Source organism: Bos mutus, chromosome 15 (genome assembly GCF_027580195.1).
Source record: "Bos mutus isolate GX-2022 chromosome 15, NWIPB_WYAK_1.1, whole genome shotgun sequence".
Taxonomy (NCBI): Eukaryota; Metazoa; Chordata; class Mammalia; order Artiodactyla; family Bovidae; genus Bos; species Bos mutus.
In genome coordinates this window covers 48206440-48226429 of record NC_091631.1, presented here as the reverse complement: position 1 = coordinate 48226429, position 19990 = coordinate 48206440, and the positions used below count along the sequence as shown (strand labels likewise).

The following is a 19990-nucleotide window of genomic DNA, read 5'->3' as shown; positions in this document are numbered from 1 at the left end:
AGGGTGAAATACATAACTGAAAGTGTGGAACCAATGTGAAAAACTAATACAGAACCAAATGCCCAAATTTCTGATATACAGGAACATTCAGAATGATTTTCTTTTCAGTCCATTGAACCATCCAGGTAGCCGACGAAGCCCATGGAGCCTGCATGGAAAATTATTCTACTTGGATTGTTCTGATTAGATTCTTAGTAGCTTTTCCATGAAAAATAACAGAATGTAGCTTCCAATTCTACATCATCTGTAATCCTATAGCTCCAAGTGGGCATAGAGAAACATGCTAAATCACCAAAACCAGGTGACATGTGACAGTCACAAGCAGGATAACACACACACACACACTCACACACACTCACACACAGGACAGCATTACTGGAGATGTTCATACCCACATACTCAAATGTGGCGACAGGACTTAAAAAGTAGCTTAAAGAGAATCTGATGGAAAATACTTCAGCACAGAGAGACTTAAATTTATTTCTCTGTGCTTCTTTTGCCCCTGTTTATTCAAGCTAAGCTGGTGTGTGTGTGTGAGTTTAGCACAGACTGGGAGATTCCCATAAGACATCTCTTATGTCTATTTTGAAAGAGAGAAGACAGTTTCCACGATCACTTCAGGGTTTGTCAGTGCTTCTAGATAACTTTCCTGGGTTTAATCTTCTGGCTTTTAATGGCTTAGTTCTCCCTGAGCAGTCTTGGATGTAATTTATTCCTAAACCAACATATATGTAGATGCATGAAGTAAAAGGTGCTTTTTCCCTATTCCCAGTTGAGGGATAAGATGCCTGAGCTAACTTCTTAAAACCTCTTCACCCTCCACCCCCATCAGATGCAAAACAGAACTCCTCCAGCATGAATAACTGACCAGGCAAAACGTTCTGGTGATAGTGTAATGGAACACCGTCCGTGAGAACAAGAGCAGCACACGTTGACATTCCTCTACTCGACACTTGTCAATCACTTTGTCCATTGTAGGCAGCGAACAATTTTCAGAAAGGTCACACAATGAAACTGTTAAAATGTAAGTGGCTAAGTTGACTGGTGAGCTATAGAAATCTGAAGCAATGTTTTCATTTAGCTAGTCTATTTTCTGTCACAAATAAAACAACAAATTTACTGTGGCTGCCATGATTTCTAGAGGATATAAGTTCCTCGTTGATTCAGCCCCTGTTGATCTTCCAACCTTCTCCTGACACTTTTCTCACCTTTCCTCCATCCCACCCTGCAGTCAAACCACACTGCTTTCTACTCTATGTATACCCTCTCCATCCCATGCTTTTCTTCTCCTCTGCCTTTACTTTGGCAGTTCCCAGCTCCTGACTTCTCTTTCAACTCTCCACTGTCAAAGTCTCCCTGTATGTGTGAGTCACCAGTGGCTCAGATGGTAAAGAATCTGCCTGCAATGCAGGAGATCCGGGTTTGATCCCTGTGTTGGGAAGATCCCCTGGAGAAGGGAATAGCAACCCACTCCAGTATTCTAGCCTACAGAATGGAAAAGAATATGAAAATATATATATATATATATATATATGTATAACTGAATCTCTTTGCTGTACAGAAAAATTAACTCGATATTGTAAATCTATTCTTCAATAAATAAATTTTAACTTATTCTTAAATTTAAAATATTAATTTACTAAAGAATAGTGGATTTACAATGTTGTGTTAATTTCTTCTGTATAGCAAAGTGACTGAGTTATACATATACGTATATATACATATATTCTTTTTCAGTATGTTTCGTCACGGGATATTGAATCTAGTTGTTATAAAGCAGGACTTTGTTGTTGTTCTATGTATAATAGTTTGCATCTGCTAACCCCTAATTCCCAATCCATCTCCCTTCGCCCCCTCCCTCTTGGCAACCACAAGTCTGTTCTCTGTGTCTGTGAGTCTGCTTTTGCTTCATAGATAGGCCGATTTGTATGGTATCTTAGGTTTCACATATAATGATATCATATTCGTATTTGTCTTTCTTTGTATTTGTCTTTTCATCTTTTTAGAGAAAATCTTCAAGGGAAATTTCTTTCAGTTTTCCTGGTGAGTAGGGAGGAAACTGAACTGGTTTTGATTATTTTGGTAAAGTGAAAGTCGCTCAGTCGTGTCTGACTCTCTGCGACCCCATGGACTTCTCTAGGCTGGAATACTGGAGCCGGTAGCCTTTCCCTTCTCCAGGGGATCTTCCCAACCCAGGGATCAAACCCAGGTCTCCCACATTGCAGGCGGATTCTTTACTAGCTGAGTCACAAGGGAAGCCCAAGAATACTGCAGTGGGTAGCTTATCCCTTCTCCAGCGGATCTTCCCAACCCCGGATCTCCTGCATTGCTGGCAGATTCTTTACCAACTGAGATATCAGGGAAGCCCCTTGCATTTCTCCTGAGCAAGTACTGCCTTGATGGACTTATATTGAATTGGAGAGCCCATGAGTCAAATTTTGATCATTTTATTTTGGAGCAGAAATCACTGCTTTTTGTATGTGTCTTTCTCTTTCTGACTTGTTTTGCTTAGTAGGATAATCTCTAGATCCATCCAAGTTGCTGCAAATGGAAACCTGCCTATATTTAAGATCCAGCTCAAATATTTCCCTGTGACATCTTCAATGATCCCCATCCCCAAGGCAGTAATAATCTCTCCTTCTCCTGAACATTCCTAATCTTTCTCTCCCTGATCATTTCCTGAGCTATGCTGTGCTTAGTTGCTCAGTCATGTCCGACTCTTTGTGACCCCATGGACTGCAGCCCTCCAGGCTCATCTGTCCATAGGGATTCTCTACTAGAGTGGGTTGCCATACCCTCCTCCAGGGGTTCTTCCCAATCCAGGGATCGAATTCAGGTCTCCTGCATTGCAGGCATATTCTTCATTGTCTGAGCCACCAGGGAAGCTCGATCATTTCCTACATTGAATCATATATGCTTACTCCCACCTACCAGAGTAAGTAAGGCCCTTAATGTACAGAGAAAATGCTTTTTCCATCTTTAATTCATTCACAGTGCATAGGATTCTTTGCATATATTTGGTTCCCATGAATGAATGCATGAATGAATGAGGCAAATTCAGCTGAGAGCAAATGTACATAAAAATGCTGCAGGTTTGAAACCAAGTAGCAGAAATACGCGAATACATTCCTGATTTAAAGCTACTGTGCACAGAACAACTTAAAATTTTACACCAGGCAAAAAATAGTACTTCGTTTATTTAACTGGATGTGAACCTGATGGGGACAGCAGGTTGATAGTGTTCGTTAGCTGGTGGAGAGTCGGTCCCAATTGGGAGGTTCAAGGGGATGTTTTCTTCCAGTTGTTCACATGCCTTCTAAACAGGTGATCAGAATTCAGCCTCTTGACTCCCACACCAGCTTTGGAAAAAAATCAACCATCCTTCTCCCTTCTCTCCTCATTATTTTCAAAAAGTGATTTCTGCTCCAAAATAAAATTATCAAAACACGGGTCATGGGCTCTCCATTTCAATATAAGCCCATCAAGGTAGTACTTGCTCAGGAGAAATGCAATCATCTTTATCAAAATAATCAAAACCAAATTCAGTTTCCTCCTTACTCACCAGGAAAGCTGAAAGAAATTCCTCTTGGTGATTTGGTTTTTACATGTGAAAACATCATAATTGTTTAAAAGTTAACAAAGTAGAGCTCTAGTATGTAGACTGATTACCATTCTGGGAAGTCTAATTGTTTAAAAGTTAACAAAGTAGAGCTCTAGTATGTAGACTGATTACCATTCTGGGAAGTCTGGCCAGTTTTGATGAGCTGGGAAAAATGCTATTATTTCCCTAAAATAGTTCTAGATCAAAGAAGTTAGTGTTTAGATCAAAGAAGTAGAAAGGAAGCAGAGAGAAAGAACCAGCTTTTCTCCAGTATCTGCTACATACCAAATACACTACAAACATTTGTTTATTTAATCCTCGTGACAGCCCTTCTGAATTAAATATTACTATTTTCAGGTCAGAAAAATGTAAGGCTTTGGAAATTAAATAACATACCCAAAATTCCACAGCTGGTAAAAGACAAAGCTCTTAGTGAAAGGCAAATATTCAAATCCAGTTCTGTCTGTGTGCTTTACCCGTGTATCTCCCATTACACCCTATCACCTGATCCCATCTGGGGGATTTTCCTCCAGGAAGAATAGAACTCACAGACAGGGTTCTGCATATGCTTGCTTTTTATTAGCTAGGATTCTTGCTTTTTTGTTGTCGAAGCAGACAATTCACTCTAAATCTACAACTTTGTTCACCACTAATATTTTGCGTTTGTTTTTGAAACAACCCGCTTCAATACTGAGAAATCATCAGAGATGCTCAATATACTACTTTAGAGATGGAATTTCAGTAGAAGGAGAGTTTTTATTAGGTTGTCTGGCGATATTTCTTATTATTAACGACAATGACGTTTGATGGCTTTAATACGGCATGCATCAATGAACCAGAATGGTCATTTAGTTGATGCAAACATCCAGCTGCTCTGTTTTTGATTACAGAGAGAGTCCTGTTCAGTGATCAGAGATAACAATGTAAATGAGGAAAATTATGCATAAAGCCCTGAGGATCTAGAAGTTTGCCCCCTAGACTTGTAAATCTGGAAGGACTGTCATTCAGTAGTCAGGTACTCCATTTTAGTTTATACCCTACAATTAAAATGATACCCAAGCCTCTGTGACCAAAGAAGTAACTGACCATTCAAACCAATAAAACTTTATTAAGTGTTATGTTTGCCTTGATGGGAAGGGAGCGAGGTTTGTGGGTGCTGTTGAGGGATGTGAAGATGGATGAAGTCGTGTGGACTTTTTATCCTTGTAACCCCTAGAACTAATTGCATATGTTACTGAGATACAGGATACGGATCAATTAAAGAATTTGTAAACAAATGCTGAGTTCCCCATCATTGTGAGTATGCAAAGTTGATGGTATCAGAAATATCTTCATGGATTAACAATATGGTTATATTTTATGATGTCAGACTAGATGATGTGCTATAATGATCCCTTATAGGAGAGGGAGATGATCATAATAGTAATATTCTTTCTTTTATTGAGTACTTAATAATCGCCAGATACTATGCTCTGTGTTTTGTAGATGCTATTTTTATATTCACGACTGGGAGTTATTATTTTCCTCCTGCTACAGAAGAGGAAACTATTTTACTTGGCCAGCAATTTAGAAGTCAATTGTGGAACTAGGATTTGAACACAGCTGCCCTGCTCTAGAGTATTACTATTTTTAGCAAAGTCTTTTTCATTTCAACCTTGATATCTTATGATTGTCAGGCATGGGGTCTGCCTTCAAAGTGTCACTTAAAAGAGGAGACAAATGTACACAGCTATAATGCAAGGGGGGATAATATAGAACACGTAATATTATGATCTTGTTGAAGAAATAGGAAACAGAGTTACAAACTAATAAGAGAGATTTATTTAAGGATGAAAAATGTGATTACAAAAGACATAATAAGGAATTATTTTATCAACAAGCCTTATATTCAGCAAGAATTTATTATTATATAGTCCAAAAAGTTCTTTTGACATCTCTTGTATGCACTTTTCTGTCTAGATACTGAAGGATACAAGAACAAGGCATTTAAAACTGAAGGAACTCATTTTCTGGGCTGCTCATTTGACCCTGAATCTTAATTTGATTTTGTGACATTTCTGTTACTGTTTTTCAACCAAATTTATACTTTTAAGGTTTAGCATTTTATGATTAATAAAGTAGTACACATGCATTACAGAAAATTTGGAAAATCCAAAAAGTATAAGAAAAAACTACCCCAAATGTCAATAACTAAAGGTCTTCATTTTTTAAATTTTGTCTTCTAGTCATTTTTATGTGTCTTTGAATCATTATGATTTTAATGTATGCAATTACATTATTACCTAACTTTCTCTCCATATACACTGGGCTATCCAACAAGATTCTGAACTAGTAGAAGGCAGGAATTAGGTACCACACTTTCCTGGAGTCCTTGGACTACATACAAGTAAGTTTGCAGTGTTCTGTCAGCATAGTAAGTGCAAGAATCATGAATGGATTGATTATCAATCAATCAATCAATAAACACAAAATATAAAACAAAGTTCTCCACCTTTGAAGAATTGAGAGTCCATATTAATTAAGTCCATATTAAAGTTCTAATTGCACAACGAATTTTACCCTAAGACTTGCATGCATGGCTGCTAAGTTAAGTCAGTTGTGTCCAACTCTTAGGGACCCTATGGGCTTTATCTCTCCAGGATCCTCTGTCCATGAGACTATCCAGTCAAGAATACTTGAATACAGAGTGGGTTGCTGCACCCTCCTCCAGGGGATCTTCCTGACCCAGGGATTGAACCTGCATCTCTTATGTCTCCTGCTTTGCAGGCAGGTTCTTTACCACTAGCACCCGCTGCGAGGCCAACATATGGCTAAATACTAAATGAGTCATTGCAGGATACTCTTTAGAAAGAAGTGATACGTGGTGAGGAAAGATGGCCTGGGACATACCTGTGGGGTTATAACTATGGTGGAAGAAGCTGAGCTTAATTTTTTGGACCATCCAATAGGCTCCCTATAGACATGGGTTGTTCTGTCTCTAGCCAGTTCCCATTATTCTGCTCGGTGCCAAGTGGCCTCTCCACTGACAGTCTCAGAGGACCTGCTATATTCTACACAAGCAAAAGAAACCAGAGCCCCTCTCCCTACACGAGGGAAAGTACCTAGCTAGAGTTTCCACTCAGCTCTGGGATCAGGAGGGAATTCTAGGCTACACAGCCCCATGATGGATAGCTTTCTCCAGTGGTAAACTTACGAGGAAGGCGTTTTAAAACTCCTTTTTAGAGTTCTTTCTCTCCTTTAAGTGAAAGGCTGCTCAGGGGGAAGTGCTGAAACCGTACTCTCTCCTGCCTAGTTATCTGATGATTGTGGTCCTGGAGCTCCCATTATACAACTTGCGCTGAAGTGTATTGGAGCTGAGTGCCTTGGCTACAATGGGCAGCATGTGAGAGGGACACTTTGGGGACGTGGAGGCTTCTCAGATGGCCTGAATTCAATGAACAGTTTGCAGCTAATCAATAGGGGCATAGCAATCAGGTAAATGTAAGTAGAGCTGGATTTGAAGGATTTTCACGTAATCGGTTTGGAGAATTACCTTGGGTATAAAGAGATGTGTAACATCAATCCGCATTTGGCATATTTCAGCTCAGGTTGTGGCAGCTGGTCTGACAGGCTGCCTGCCCCTTCCACAGTTCTGTTAATTCCAGATGAAATGAAAATACCCTCCTTAGTAGTCATTAAGGTTCCAATTTTATTTCTCATTATTAAACCATGAAGTTGGCAAAAACATTTAAATTAAGCAAAATGAAGAGATTTATGAGCAAATTGGAGTCAAGGTGAAACATTGAAGCTTAATCTCAAAAGATTAAGACAGGCACAATAACCAGCCTATTGGGAAAAAAAAAAAAAGCATATCTCAGAGTAAACAGGAGGAAATGTTCTTTCTTATTTTTTCCCAAAGAACTAACCCTTTAAAATTGAGTTTTTTAGATGATGACTTCACGCTTCGTAATACCCACCTGATTTGAGAAATGTTGGAATAAGATTTAAATGGTATTTTAGTCTCCGTGTAAAACTAGAAAGGTATGTCACACTGATAGCCCCAAGCAGCTGACAGTCTCCTGCGGAGGCAGAGTGCTGTGATGAGAGCAACATGAATTATTTCAGATCCCCCTTGCCCCGAAGACAGAACCCTGCTCGGTGGCTGGCATGAGGGTCAGAGATTAAACTTGTTTGATCTTCAGTTTCTCCACTGAGACTGTCAGTAAGGAGCTGGTGTGCCAGAGGGAAGGATGTTTCCAGCCAGCTGAGTGTCCCATGGGTAAGCACAGGGCTGAGACCCCACCCGAATTCCTTATTGGAGGCTGCCTTCTTCCTTGAGAATGTCATAGCAGGGGCAACCTTGAAAGGTGATGACAGACACAAAAGGTTCCATAGGCAGTCACCTAAGCAGGGCACCAACTACTGAAAGCATTTTAATTTAATACCAAAGAGCATCACGGATAATCATAATCCCATCTATTGATCCTAAACCTCTTTCAGCAGTGAGGAGATGCAGTTACTGTAAGGGCAGTAAGGGCAATGACTGTTCCCCAGGGACTTTGACAGAAAAATCCATTCACTTCAAAACTGAACACCAAGGCTTTTCTGGAAGGTAAGTGGCACGACCCGGATGTTAGTGTTGATTACTGGAAGATTCCAACTGTCCCCTCAGACTGCGTGTCCCCCATAAACCTGTTCTGATACCTGACATAGTCAATAGAGTGGCTTCTTTGGGTTCAGCAGGTATGACATTGAGTTAATCATTATAAGTCAATGACACCATAGCAGAAGCAAGGTCTGGGAGAGGTCAACTTTTACGAAGGTTATAGAGGTTCCTGCCTCCAAGGATTCTGGGGTTTCTGGGGGTGCTGGGTCTATGGGAAAGCTGGTCCCAGAGATGGAGGGGTGGGGTGGGGTAGGGCAGGGGAGCAAGGAAACTAATGTTTCTTTCGTTATAATTGTGTCCCAGGTATGACACTAGGTGCTTTCACATAAATTATATTTAATCCTTGCAGCAACCCTCTCAGGCAATCTTTTTCACCCTCATTTTAGAGCTAAAGAGTTGGAGGCTCAGGGAATTGAAGTAATTTGCACAAGTTCACCAACCTCTCCCATTACGGATGTGAAAAAAAGAGCTGGCCAGCCTCAAAGATCATGCTTTCTCTGTGACATCATGCCAAGTCCCTGGAAGTTAAGCACAAGGAGCCTTATTGCACAACTGGGTCAGCCAGGAGTCACCTGTCCCAGCAGCATATGTGGGAAATTTTAAGTGGGAAAAACACCCAGTCTCCTTTAATAAAAATGTGTTGCTGTTCAGTCATTAAGTCGTGTCCGACTCTTTGCAACCCCATGGGCTGCATCATGCCAGGCCCCTCTGTCCTCCACTATCTCCCGGAGTTTGCTCAAATTAATGTCCGTTGAGTTGGTGATGCTATCTAACCATGTCATCCTCTGTCAACCCCTTCTCCTTTTGCCTTCAATCTTTTCAGCAGGGTCTTTTCTAATGAGTCAGCTCTTTGCATAGAGTGGCAAAAGTATTGGAGCTTTAGCTTCAGCATCAGTCTTTCCAATGAATATTCAGTGTTGATTTCCTTTTAGGACTGACTAGTTTGATATCTTTGCAGTCCAAGGGACTCTCAAGAGTCTTCTCCAGCACCACAGTTTGAAATCTTCAATTCTTCAGTGATCAGCCTTCTTTACAGTCCAACTCTCATCTGTACATGACTACTGGAAAAACCATAGCTTTGACTATACTGACTTTTGTTGTCAAAGTGATAATTCTGCTTTTTAATATTTAATACACTGTCTGCATGTGTGCATGCTAAGTTGCTTCAATCATGTCCGACTCTGTGAGACCCTATGGGCTGTAGCCCTCCAGGCTCCTCTTGTCCATGGGATTCTCCAGGCAAAAATACTGGAGAGGGTTGCCATGCCCTTCTCCAAAGACACTGTCTAGGTTTCCCAAAGCTTTCCTTTCAAGCAGCAAGCGTCTTTTAACTTGAAATGGAGGGAAAATCTCTACTTGAGAATGGGAGACTAGACCTGACTGGTCTGATCTCTGCCCTCTCAAGATTCGCATTCAGCTTGGAGTTTTATCACAAATCATTCTTGCTGCCACCTTTGTCTTTGGGGCCAATCTGATCTTTCACAAAAGGACTCAAGTGGACTTAGGACGCTTAATTTGCTATGGCAGCACTGCAGCAAGGGTAAAATGATGACATAGGACAACCAAAGGCTCAGAGATAAGTAAAGGAAAATAAACATGGATTAGAGGCAGCAATTAATCAGACTCAGGGGCTGTGGCTGCTTTCCAGAGCATGGTCCATCCTCTCAGGTGACTTTGCAGTCACCGCCCTACTCAGCTTCCAGCCTGAGTTGAGGTGGCAGAGGCCAACTCCTCCACCCCAAGCATCTGGAATGTCTTTCTTAAAAAACCTTATTTTTTAATATTTATTTTATTTATTTGGCTGCACCAGGTCTAGTTGCAGCAAGAAGGATCTTTGATCTTTGTTGCGGCATGCGGGATCTAGTTCCCAGACCAGGGACTGAACCCAGGCCCTCTGCACTGGGAGTGCCGAGTCTCAGCCACTGAAGCAGCAGGGAAGTCCCTGGAATCTCTTAAAGCATCTTAAGGAAGTTTAGGCCACAGTCTAAAGTTAGGCTTCAAATTTCAAAGAAACGACTTGCCCTATGTAGATGAGTACCTGCCTTGACTTATTTATTGGTAGCTGCAAATTCTTAACCCAATCTGAACAGAAAAAGGTAAAAAGGCAAGTATTATAGGAAACGGAGAAGAACTTTTAACAATTTGTCAAAATATGAACACGTGACATTTTTATTTTAAATACAACTGCTCAAAGCATTGGCAGCACTCACCTTAACCACAGTTATCAAATAAAATGAATGAATTCTTCTCACACATCATTCACTACATCTAGAACAAGGCTATGTTTTCACAGAGCTACCAAATCAGCTACTTTTCAAACACCAGAAGATCTTCAAAACAACACTAAAATAATATTTCACACCTACCAAGGAGGCTAAATAAACAAATAAAAATTTGATAACGTTAGGAGCTGGTAAGGATGTTTGCTCAAGAGAAGTCTCAGCTGCTGGTTGGAGTGTAAACTGGAAAGAAAAATTGGCAACATTCAATGAAGGTAAAGATGAGGAATATTCTATGAATGAATTGCATATCTTGGTATACACTCAAAATTCTTGCAACTGTTCACAAGCAGACATGAACAAGAATATTCACTGCAACAGTTTATAACAGCCAAACACACAGATTGCTTAAAAAAAAATCTGGACAAAATTTAAATGTCCACCAATAAACGGATGGACTTTTAAAGTTATGATTTAACTGGTACAAATGGAACCGTTTACAGTTGTAAAAGTGAATAAGGTGCCTGTACCTATGCATAAGTCTTTACTGTATAATACTGAGTGAAAACCCCCGTATCTCAGGGGGTTTTCCCTCATATGCCATCTCTCAAGTTTAACCATTGACCACAAAAACCACTCATTCATTCTTTAAAGTAATATTCTTAATTTTACAGATGCAGCCTCTGTTAGATATTCTGGGAGATTGAACTATTGATCTAAGGCCAACAAGGATACTTCTTCTTAAGATCTCACGGTTTGAGTGCATCTGTAACATAAATGGAGGGCTTCTTATAGCGGTGCTGGCACAGTCTTGGTGTGTACTGATGAAACAAAACAGATGCAAGCAGGAAAGCAAAACCAGAAAACAACTCCCTACTACAAATGCATGAAAGGAAGGGTAACTTTGTTAATGAAATGCAGATAAGTGGTTTTTAATGAGAATGTGTTCGTAGAAATCAAGACTGTCCAATAACAATGCAGGTTGCACTATGGCTACCAACAAAGTAAAAGGATTTGGAAGTGCTTCTCTTTCTTTCTCTCTCTTCTGGAGTATTAAACCTATTCAAAAGGTCCACAGAGTGATTTCTGTTTTCAAATAATTTTTAGTCCTACATGCCATTGGAAAGAAGGCACACAACATCGAAAAGGTTTACAAGAAATCGGTGGTCTTGATTGTGGGGAGGGGGGTGACCTAATTAATCGTAGAAATACAGAGGTTGTATGGGGAGATGGAAAGTCAGGACTGGAGTCAGATTTTGGCTGTACCACTTATGAGCTGCTGGTGCTTCAGGCAGTTCATTTAATGGTTATAATCTCCAAAGTCTCTTTTTAAAAAACTTTTAAGTTTTGTGTTGGGGTATAGCCAACTAACTATGTTGTGATAATTTCAGGCAAACAGTGAAGAAACTCAGCCATATATATATACATACCCATTCTCTCCTAAAACCCCCTCCCACCCAGTCTGCCACATAACTTTGAGCAGAGTTCCCTGTTCTGTACAGTAGATCTGTGTTGGTTATCCATTTTAAATATAGCAGCGTGTTCCTGTCCATCCCAAACTCCCTAACTTCAATGTCTTTTTGATAAAATAAAATGTCTTGAAATATTGCTGGGAGGATTACAGAGATAATACAAGTCAAGTACATATATATGTTTGTGTGCACAGTTGCTCAGTCGCTCAGTCGTGTCTGACTTTTTGTGATCCTCTGGACTGTAGCCTGCCAGACTCCTCTGTCCATGGGATTTCCCAGGATAGTGGGTTGCCATTTCCTACTGGAGTGGGTTGCTATTTCCTACTCCAGAGGATCTTTCCGACCTAGAGATCAAATATCTCCTGCATCTCCTACATTGGCAGCGGATTCTTTCCCATGTGCCAACCTGGGAAACCCCAGAGTGTATATATAAATATATGTATGTATATGTGTAAGTGTGTATGTGTGTGTTGTGCTTAGTTGCTTAGTCATGTCCGACTCTTTGTGACACCATAGACTATAGCCCACCAGGGTCCTCTGTCCATGTGGGTTCTCCAGGCAAGAATATGGGAGTGGGTTGCCATGCCCTCCTCCAGGAGATCTTCCCAACCCAGGTCTACCACACTGCAGGCAGATTCTTCACCAACTGAGCCACAAGGGAAGCCCATATATATAAAGAACTTAGAAAGTGATAAAGGCCCAAGAAATGGAAGAGCTTGTGATGATGATGGTGACGATGTTGATGAGGACAAGGACACTTTCCCAAGCTGCTACTGTGCACTGCCGTCAACTACAGCCTCCTTCTGGTATTTATATGCTGGTGGGAAAGACATAGGAGACTTCAAGCTAAATAAAACTTAACTCTGTAAAGCATTTACTGGCAAATCTAACTGCTTGCACATAGGCGATAACTAGCCAGTCTATTTTAATAATAAAAGGTTTTTTTTGGTTTCAATTTCTGGTTGCCCTTTGTTGATCAGTAGAGAACTGATTATACAGTCTATACTGGGCCCATAAAGAATTATTCTTAAAGAATTACCCTTTAGCAAGATGCTATTAGCTGTGATGGAGGGTCTTTACAAGAAACAGTTCAGTGAATGTCACTAACTCTATTGTAAAGAATGTAAGTCTGATGTTCACTGTATCACATAGGGTCCATTTTACCAGACCTCTAGGGAAAGAGCCCTGTCTGATCTTGGTGCCAAAAAACATCTTAAAAAATCCCTTGGGTACTTGATTTTATCCTTTTGATGCTGTGAACAGACAAAGTTCATTTCCTTTTTTGAGTGAATATCTGGGATGCTCAGTTTGAGACCCAACAGTAACTGCCCATCATCACTGTGTACATTATTTAAGCCTCACCTTGGAGTCATCTTTGTTCTTGCCCTTGTTTTTTTCTTCTCTTTTCACCCTGCTTTTATTTTTTTGGTTGCAGCATGCAAACTCTTAGGAGGATCTAGTTCCCTGACCAGGGATCGAACCCGGGTCCCTTGCGTTGAGAACACAGAGTCTTAGCCACTGAACTGCCAGGGAAGCCCTTCGCCCTGCTTTTACCTGGAAGAACACTCATACGTAGATGTACTGTGCTGTGCTTAGTTGCTCGGTCACGTCTGACTCATAGTGATCCCACGGACTGTAGCCCACCAGGCTCCTCTGTTCGTGGGACTCTCCAGGCAAGAATACAGGAGTGGGTTGCTATGTCCTCCTCCAGGGGATCTTCACAATCCAAGGATCAAACCCGGGTCACCTGCATTGCAGGCAGATTCTTTATCAGCTGAGCTACCAGGGAAGCCCTCGTACATAGATACATCTATCTATATATGTATATTCAAACACTTACATATACATATATATATATATATATATACTTACATCTATGCAATACAGTGCTCCATACTAATCTATAAAGGAAATTATGCCAAATGTCATTACTCTGGGTGGTCCAAGGGTTGATTATATTAAGTAGATTATTCTAACGTTTTGTTTTTCCCACAGAAACATCATCTACACTGTTTGAAATGCAGCTCTCTAAAAGGCAGTTAAATTATTAACTCCCATCTAGATCCTAAATGAGTGTTTTTCCCAATACATCATTTATAATATACTGTTGCCCCTCAGGAGTTGAGGTATTAAAGTGCTTTTTGAGACATGCTGGGAAAACTCTGAAAAATAACTTGCTAAAAGAAAACGAGTTCAGGAAAGCAATTTCATGTTCCATTTTCCTGCTGGGATACTATCTGGGATGGGATGGTAGTGTTTACGTGTAAGCAAAAATCTGTTCCGTATGTTGAGAGGAAGACAAAAGCAGTGCCAGTCTGCGATGCTGGGCAGTGGCACTCAGCAGACGATTTGCGAGGCAGAGACTCAAGGACCCGCACTTGGCAATCACCGTCATCTTTATGCATGAAGGACCACCATCACATTTTCCACCTTCCTTTCGCTTTCTGGTATGTCGGTCTTTTAAAAAATTATATCTATTAAGACTTGCCATAGTTCAAAGGTACACCTTAACTCACTCAAATCACAAGTCTTGTCTCTGACTGAGAAGAGTGCTGATAAGTCAGCATCATTACCACAAGTGAGGGGATGGAACTCAAATGAACCATGCTGAGGCTGCTCTTTTAGGAAAAGCACACTGAGGCTTCCCTCCCCCAGGACTGTTTTGCTTCTTGGTAATTCTGTCAAAATGTGATTTTTTTCCATTTTTTTCTGGGTCAAATCCCGGTGAGGTGCTGTGGAGATGGGTGTAATTTCATGAGGGAAAAGTATTCATTTTTTTCCTGAGAGAAAGCTGAGGAGGGACTTCCCTGGTGGTCCAGTGGCTAAGACTTGGTGCTTCCAATGCAGGGGTCCTGGATTCGATTCCTGGTCAGGGGTCTGGAGCCCACATGCTGCAACACACGTAAAAATACGTGGTTTTTTAAAAAGAGAAAAAAAGTTAAGGAAAGGTCTCTTCTCTCATGCCTTCAGTTTCCTCAAAATGTTGAATTGCATTTTTTTTTTCCTTTTTAAATTGAAGAATTAATGAAGAGAAGGACAGAGTGTGGTCTGGTGAAGGAGAGGTCCATGGACAAGTTTCGCAGGAGCAGCATCAGTTGCGGTAAAACACAGAAATCTCCATTCTTCCCTGACAAAGCTGAAACTTATGGCTTGTGCCTTGTTTCCCCCAGGACGCAGTGTCCTGATAAGGGGTGACAGCCCCATGGTTAAGATGTAGGCTTTGGAGTCAGACTCTGAATTGAAGTCCCAACTTGACCACTTTTATTGTGTGATGCTCAACAAATGCCTCCACTTAATTTCACTAAGCCTCGTTATTCTCAACTATACGATGAGAATAATAATGAGTACCTACCTCGTAGAATTGCTGTAGGATTAAGTGAAACAATCTTTATGAAGCATTGAGCACAGAACCTGAATATTAAGCACCAAAAGATATCAGCCGTTATTATGTAAATGATCAAAATCATTTTAAGGATGGTTGATTCACAAACTTTTACTTATGAAATTCCTTTTTTTTTTTTTAATAAGAAAATACTCTTTGCCCTCCAAGCAAGATGGCTGAGGAGTCTGCGCTACAGTTCCCTCCCTCGACTGCTCCTGAAGCTGAAGGCCCTAAGGAGGTATCCCCAGAAACAGCCACCCCAGAGCCCACTTCTTCAGCTACAGTCTCTCTGGGAACAGAGGAACCTGTCGCTGACACCAAGAAAAAAAGCAACATCCTGCTAAAGGCTGTGGGAGACACTCCTATAATGAAAACAAAGAAGTGGGCTGTAGAGCGAACCCGAACCATCCAAGGACTCATTGACTTCATCAAAAAGTTTCTGAAACTTGTGGCTTCAGAACAGTTGGTATGAAACCAATGGTGTCATTTCCCTACAGAAATTCACAGAGCATTTGTCTCTCGGTACCCAAGGTGGGGGAGGGGATTGATTCCAAGACCATCTTCTGTAGATGCTCAGGTTCCTTATATTAGATCAGATCAGATCAGATCAGTCGCTCAGTCATGTCCAACTCTTTGCGACCCCATGAATCGCAGCACACCAGGCCTCCCTGTCCATCACCAACTCCCGGAGTTCACTCAGACTCACGTCCATCAAGTCAGTGATGCCATGCAGCCATCTCATCCTCTGTCATCCCCTTCTCCTCCTGCCCCCAATCCCTCCCCAAAATGGCCATATTTGCATATAATCTGTGCGTATTCTCCCATATACTTTAAATCACTTTTAGATCCCTTATGTTACTTTAGGGTATGTAAATAGTTGCCAGTAACCAACAAATTAGTTTTGCTTTTTGGAACTTTTTTTTTTTTTTAAAGAAGATATTCTTCATGTTCACACATAATAAGATCATGGGATAATTAAGAATTAGTATTTTTATTTTTTAATTATTTTTAATTTTTTTAATTGGAAGATAATTGCTTTACAGTGTTGTGTTAGTTTCTGCCACACAACATGAATCAACTGTAAGTATCTATCTGTCCCCTTCCTCTTGAATCTCCCTGGCCCCCATCCATCCCACCTCTCGAGGTCGTCACAGAGCACCGAGCTGAGCTCCCAGTGCTGTACAGCAACTTCCCGCTGGCTATATATTTTACACAGAATTAGTATTCTTAAAATTTCACATATTTACACATTTTAAAAAAGTAGTATGTGTATATTTGAGAACTGTTGTTTATTCAGTGAGGGTTTGGGGTACACAGGGATTTGCAGACCCCTCTTAAATAACTCCCTGGGACCAATGGAGTCTGAATCTGTGCCCAGGGAAACATTGTCTCCCTGTGGTCCTCTGTTTCTGGGAACAATTGGGTTCAGTGACACATTATAAGGTATTTCATGACAAAGGGCTCTGAGGCTAAGTATGTCTGGAGCATGCTTCATGAAATAGCTAAACTCTTTTATGTACTGCAGAATTTTTTGGACCATTTATAATGTGAATAGGTATGGCGGTTCTCCAAGAGGGTAATAGAAGATGCTGTTTTTCCCAGATATTTTTTTTTAACAAAAAGCTGTGTGTGTGTGTGTGTGTGTGTGTGTGTGTGTGTGTGAAAGCACCTGCAGCAACTTGGGCACATGAGGGCTTGCAAACTCACCTTTCCAAGACTGTCTTTCACTGGCAGGGTCCCCATCTCATAAGTGCTCACTGGCTTATAGAATTTCTCTGCTGCTTCAGTATTACCCCTAACCTCCATGCTACATACCTAAGTGCTGCTTTTCTTCTTAAGATGCTTCAGTCCTTTAAATAGTCTTCCCAAGGCTTTGATTGCCTAGCTCTCTGAGTTTACAAAGCCTTCTATGAAAAAAGTTGGGGGAAGTTCCCAAGGTGTGAACTCTAGGGATTTGATACCTATCCTGTGAAAGCATCCTTCCCCCACACCACAATACATGACTCAGAATGATCTCAGCACCTTGACTCTTATCTATGCCCCCGGCCAAGTTTCCTTCCTATGCCAGAAGCTGGGGAGATCTTTTCCCCACTTCTTTCTAGCTTGCTATAATTCCAGTGTCTTCTTACCCTACAAGAACACCAACTTCTCATTCAGACTCCCAGCAACCAGTTCCAGAATTTCCTAACTGGACAAATAGACACCTTTTCTCTATTCATTGTTTGTTAAACAGGCAATTAAATTAAAAAGGCAGTTGAATTTGTAAGCCTAGGGGCTCAGAGAAATCTGGGCTAGCAATGTAGAATTCATCAGCTTGGGGACTTCCCTGGTGGTTCAGTTGTTAGGACTTCTCCTTCCAATGTGGGGGGTACAGGTTTGATCCCTGGTCAGGGAGCTAAAATTCCACAGGACTTGTGGCCAAAAAACCAAAACATAAAATAGAACCAATACTGTAACAAATTCAAGACTTCAAAAATGAAGACATTAAAAAAATCTTCAAAAAAAATTTTTTTAAATAAAGAATTCATCAGTGTGAAGATGTTATTTAAACAAGTGCAATAGATGACACGACATAGGGAAAGACTAGAGACAGAAAGAAAAGAAGAGGCCTTGGATAAACCCTAAGAAGTTCTAACATTTGGAGGTAAGGTAGAGGAGGATAAACTAGTCAAGGAGACTAAGAAGGAGCTGCTACTGCTGCTAAGTCCCTTCAGTCATGTCCAACTCTGTGCAACCCCATAGACAGCAGCCCACCAGGCTCCCCCGTCCCTGGGATTCTCCAGGTAAGAACACTGGAGTGGGTTGCCATTTCCTTCTCCAATGCATGAAAGTGAAAAGTGAAAGGGAAGTCGCTCAGTCGTATCCGACTCTTAGCGACCCCATGGACTGCAGCCTACCAGGTTCCTCTGTCCATGGGATTTTCTAGGCAAGAGTACTGGAGTGGGATGCCATTGCCTTCTCTGAAGAAGGAGCAGCAGGTGTGAAAGAGGAGAACTAAATGATGCCCCAGAGGCCAAAAAAGAGGGAGAGGTTAAGTGAAGCAAATGCTACTATGAATTTAAAATGAAAACAGAAGTACTAGAAGTACTCACTGGTGACCCTCACAAGAATGGTTTCAGTGGAGAGTGGTGGAAACAGAATAAAGATTGGAGTAAACCAAAGAGTGAATATTGAGAGAGACAAGAGACAGCATGTATAACAGCTATTTTAAAGATGTTTTGCTGAGACAGGGGCAGATAAATAGAGCAGTAGGGGGAGGGGCATAGAATTTAAAGTCAAGAAGATGGGAAATACTAGAGTATGTTCCTGTTGTGATGCAGATGACCCAGTAGACAAGAGACTTGTGAAGCATATAAAAAGGAGGAAGCCAAAGGGTGGGAGACCTTGAATGGATGAGGGCAGAAGAAACCCAGAACACAAAGGGAGGGTTGGCCTTTGGTAGGCGGAGGGGCAGGGTCTCCATTTTAGCAGAAGAAATGGGGACAGGTGCAGGCTGACTTTTAGGGAAAGGTATAGGAAGACAAGTAAGTTCACACCAATGGTATTTACTTTTCTTAATGAAGTTTGAAGTGAAGTCATCTGCTCAGCAGGAGGGAAGACAAAGGGGTATAGGGAATTTTACAGAGAGAAAGGAACCTTAAGGAGTGGGAAATGAGAAAAACTCACCAAGATGAGTGAGCAATACTGAGTGCCTGTTAAAAGTCAGACGTAAAGTCAGCTCAGGTACGTGAATTTCTCTAGCAGTACTTACCTTCTCTAGAACTGGCACGGTTAGGTTCATCCTTGAGTTTGCCAGACAAGAAGGACAGAGGGGAAAGAGAGGCACTGAAGTTAGGGATATTTGCAAGGGAGGGAATGTAACGGTGGACCCTGGAGTCCAAACTGTACAGCATCCACCACAATGGCTGGGGTACAAGGAACAATAATGAACAAATAGAAAGCAAACGTCTCTCCTGACAGGACTGCCACGATTCACTTATGTTTCCTTAACAAGGTCACAAAGTGTGAGTTTGTGAATGCAGAGACTATCTCCACAGAAACTGAGGTTCTGTAAATTCTTGAGTCTTATCCAGTCACAGCCATCTAATCAATTGCTCACGTTCTTTTCCCCATTATGGTATTTGATGTAGTTATATACCAAATATATATACAAACGCATGTTTTTACATATATATACAGCAAGCCCCTACATACAAATAAGTTCCACTCCAAGAGCGCATTTGTTGAGTCCAACAAAGTAAGCCTAGGAACCCAACTAACACAATTGGCTAGTACTTTACTATAATAGGTTTATAATACTTTTCACACAAAACATAAGAAAACATTTTTAATCTTACAGGACAGCACTTTGAAAAGTACAATAGCCCCAGTCACGTCATCACTACTTTTACTGATTGATTCTGGACAGTCTGCCCTTGAAATAAAGATATTGAACTACTGTCCTCTGTACAGTAAAGTACACAAAAGCACAGCCACCTGTAGATGATCCATGTACCTAACAATGTACATCAGACACATGAACCTACTTATGTGAGTGGACATGAGAATGCATATTCACAAGTTTAAAAGTTTGTAACTTGAAGGTTTATATGTAGGAGACACACATGCATACATACATATACATATATATACACACATACACTCACAGAAGAGACAAATAAAGGACATTTT

At 40.9% G+C, this 19990-nt stretch overlaps 1 pseudogene; it reads left to right on the top strand.

Moving 5' to 3' along the window:
• The first annotated feature begins 15491 nt into the window (after positions 1 to 15491).
• Positions 15492 to 15791, top strand: LOC138990921 (ubiquitin-like protein ATG12 pseudogene; annotated as a pseudogene).
• Positions 15792 to 19990: the final 4199 nt, after the last annotated feature.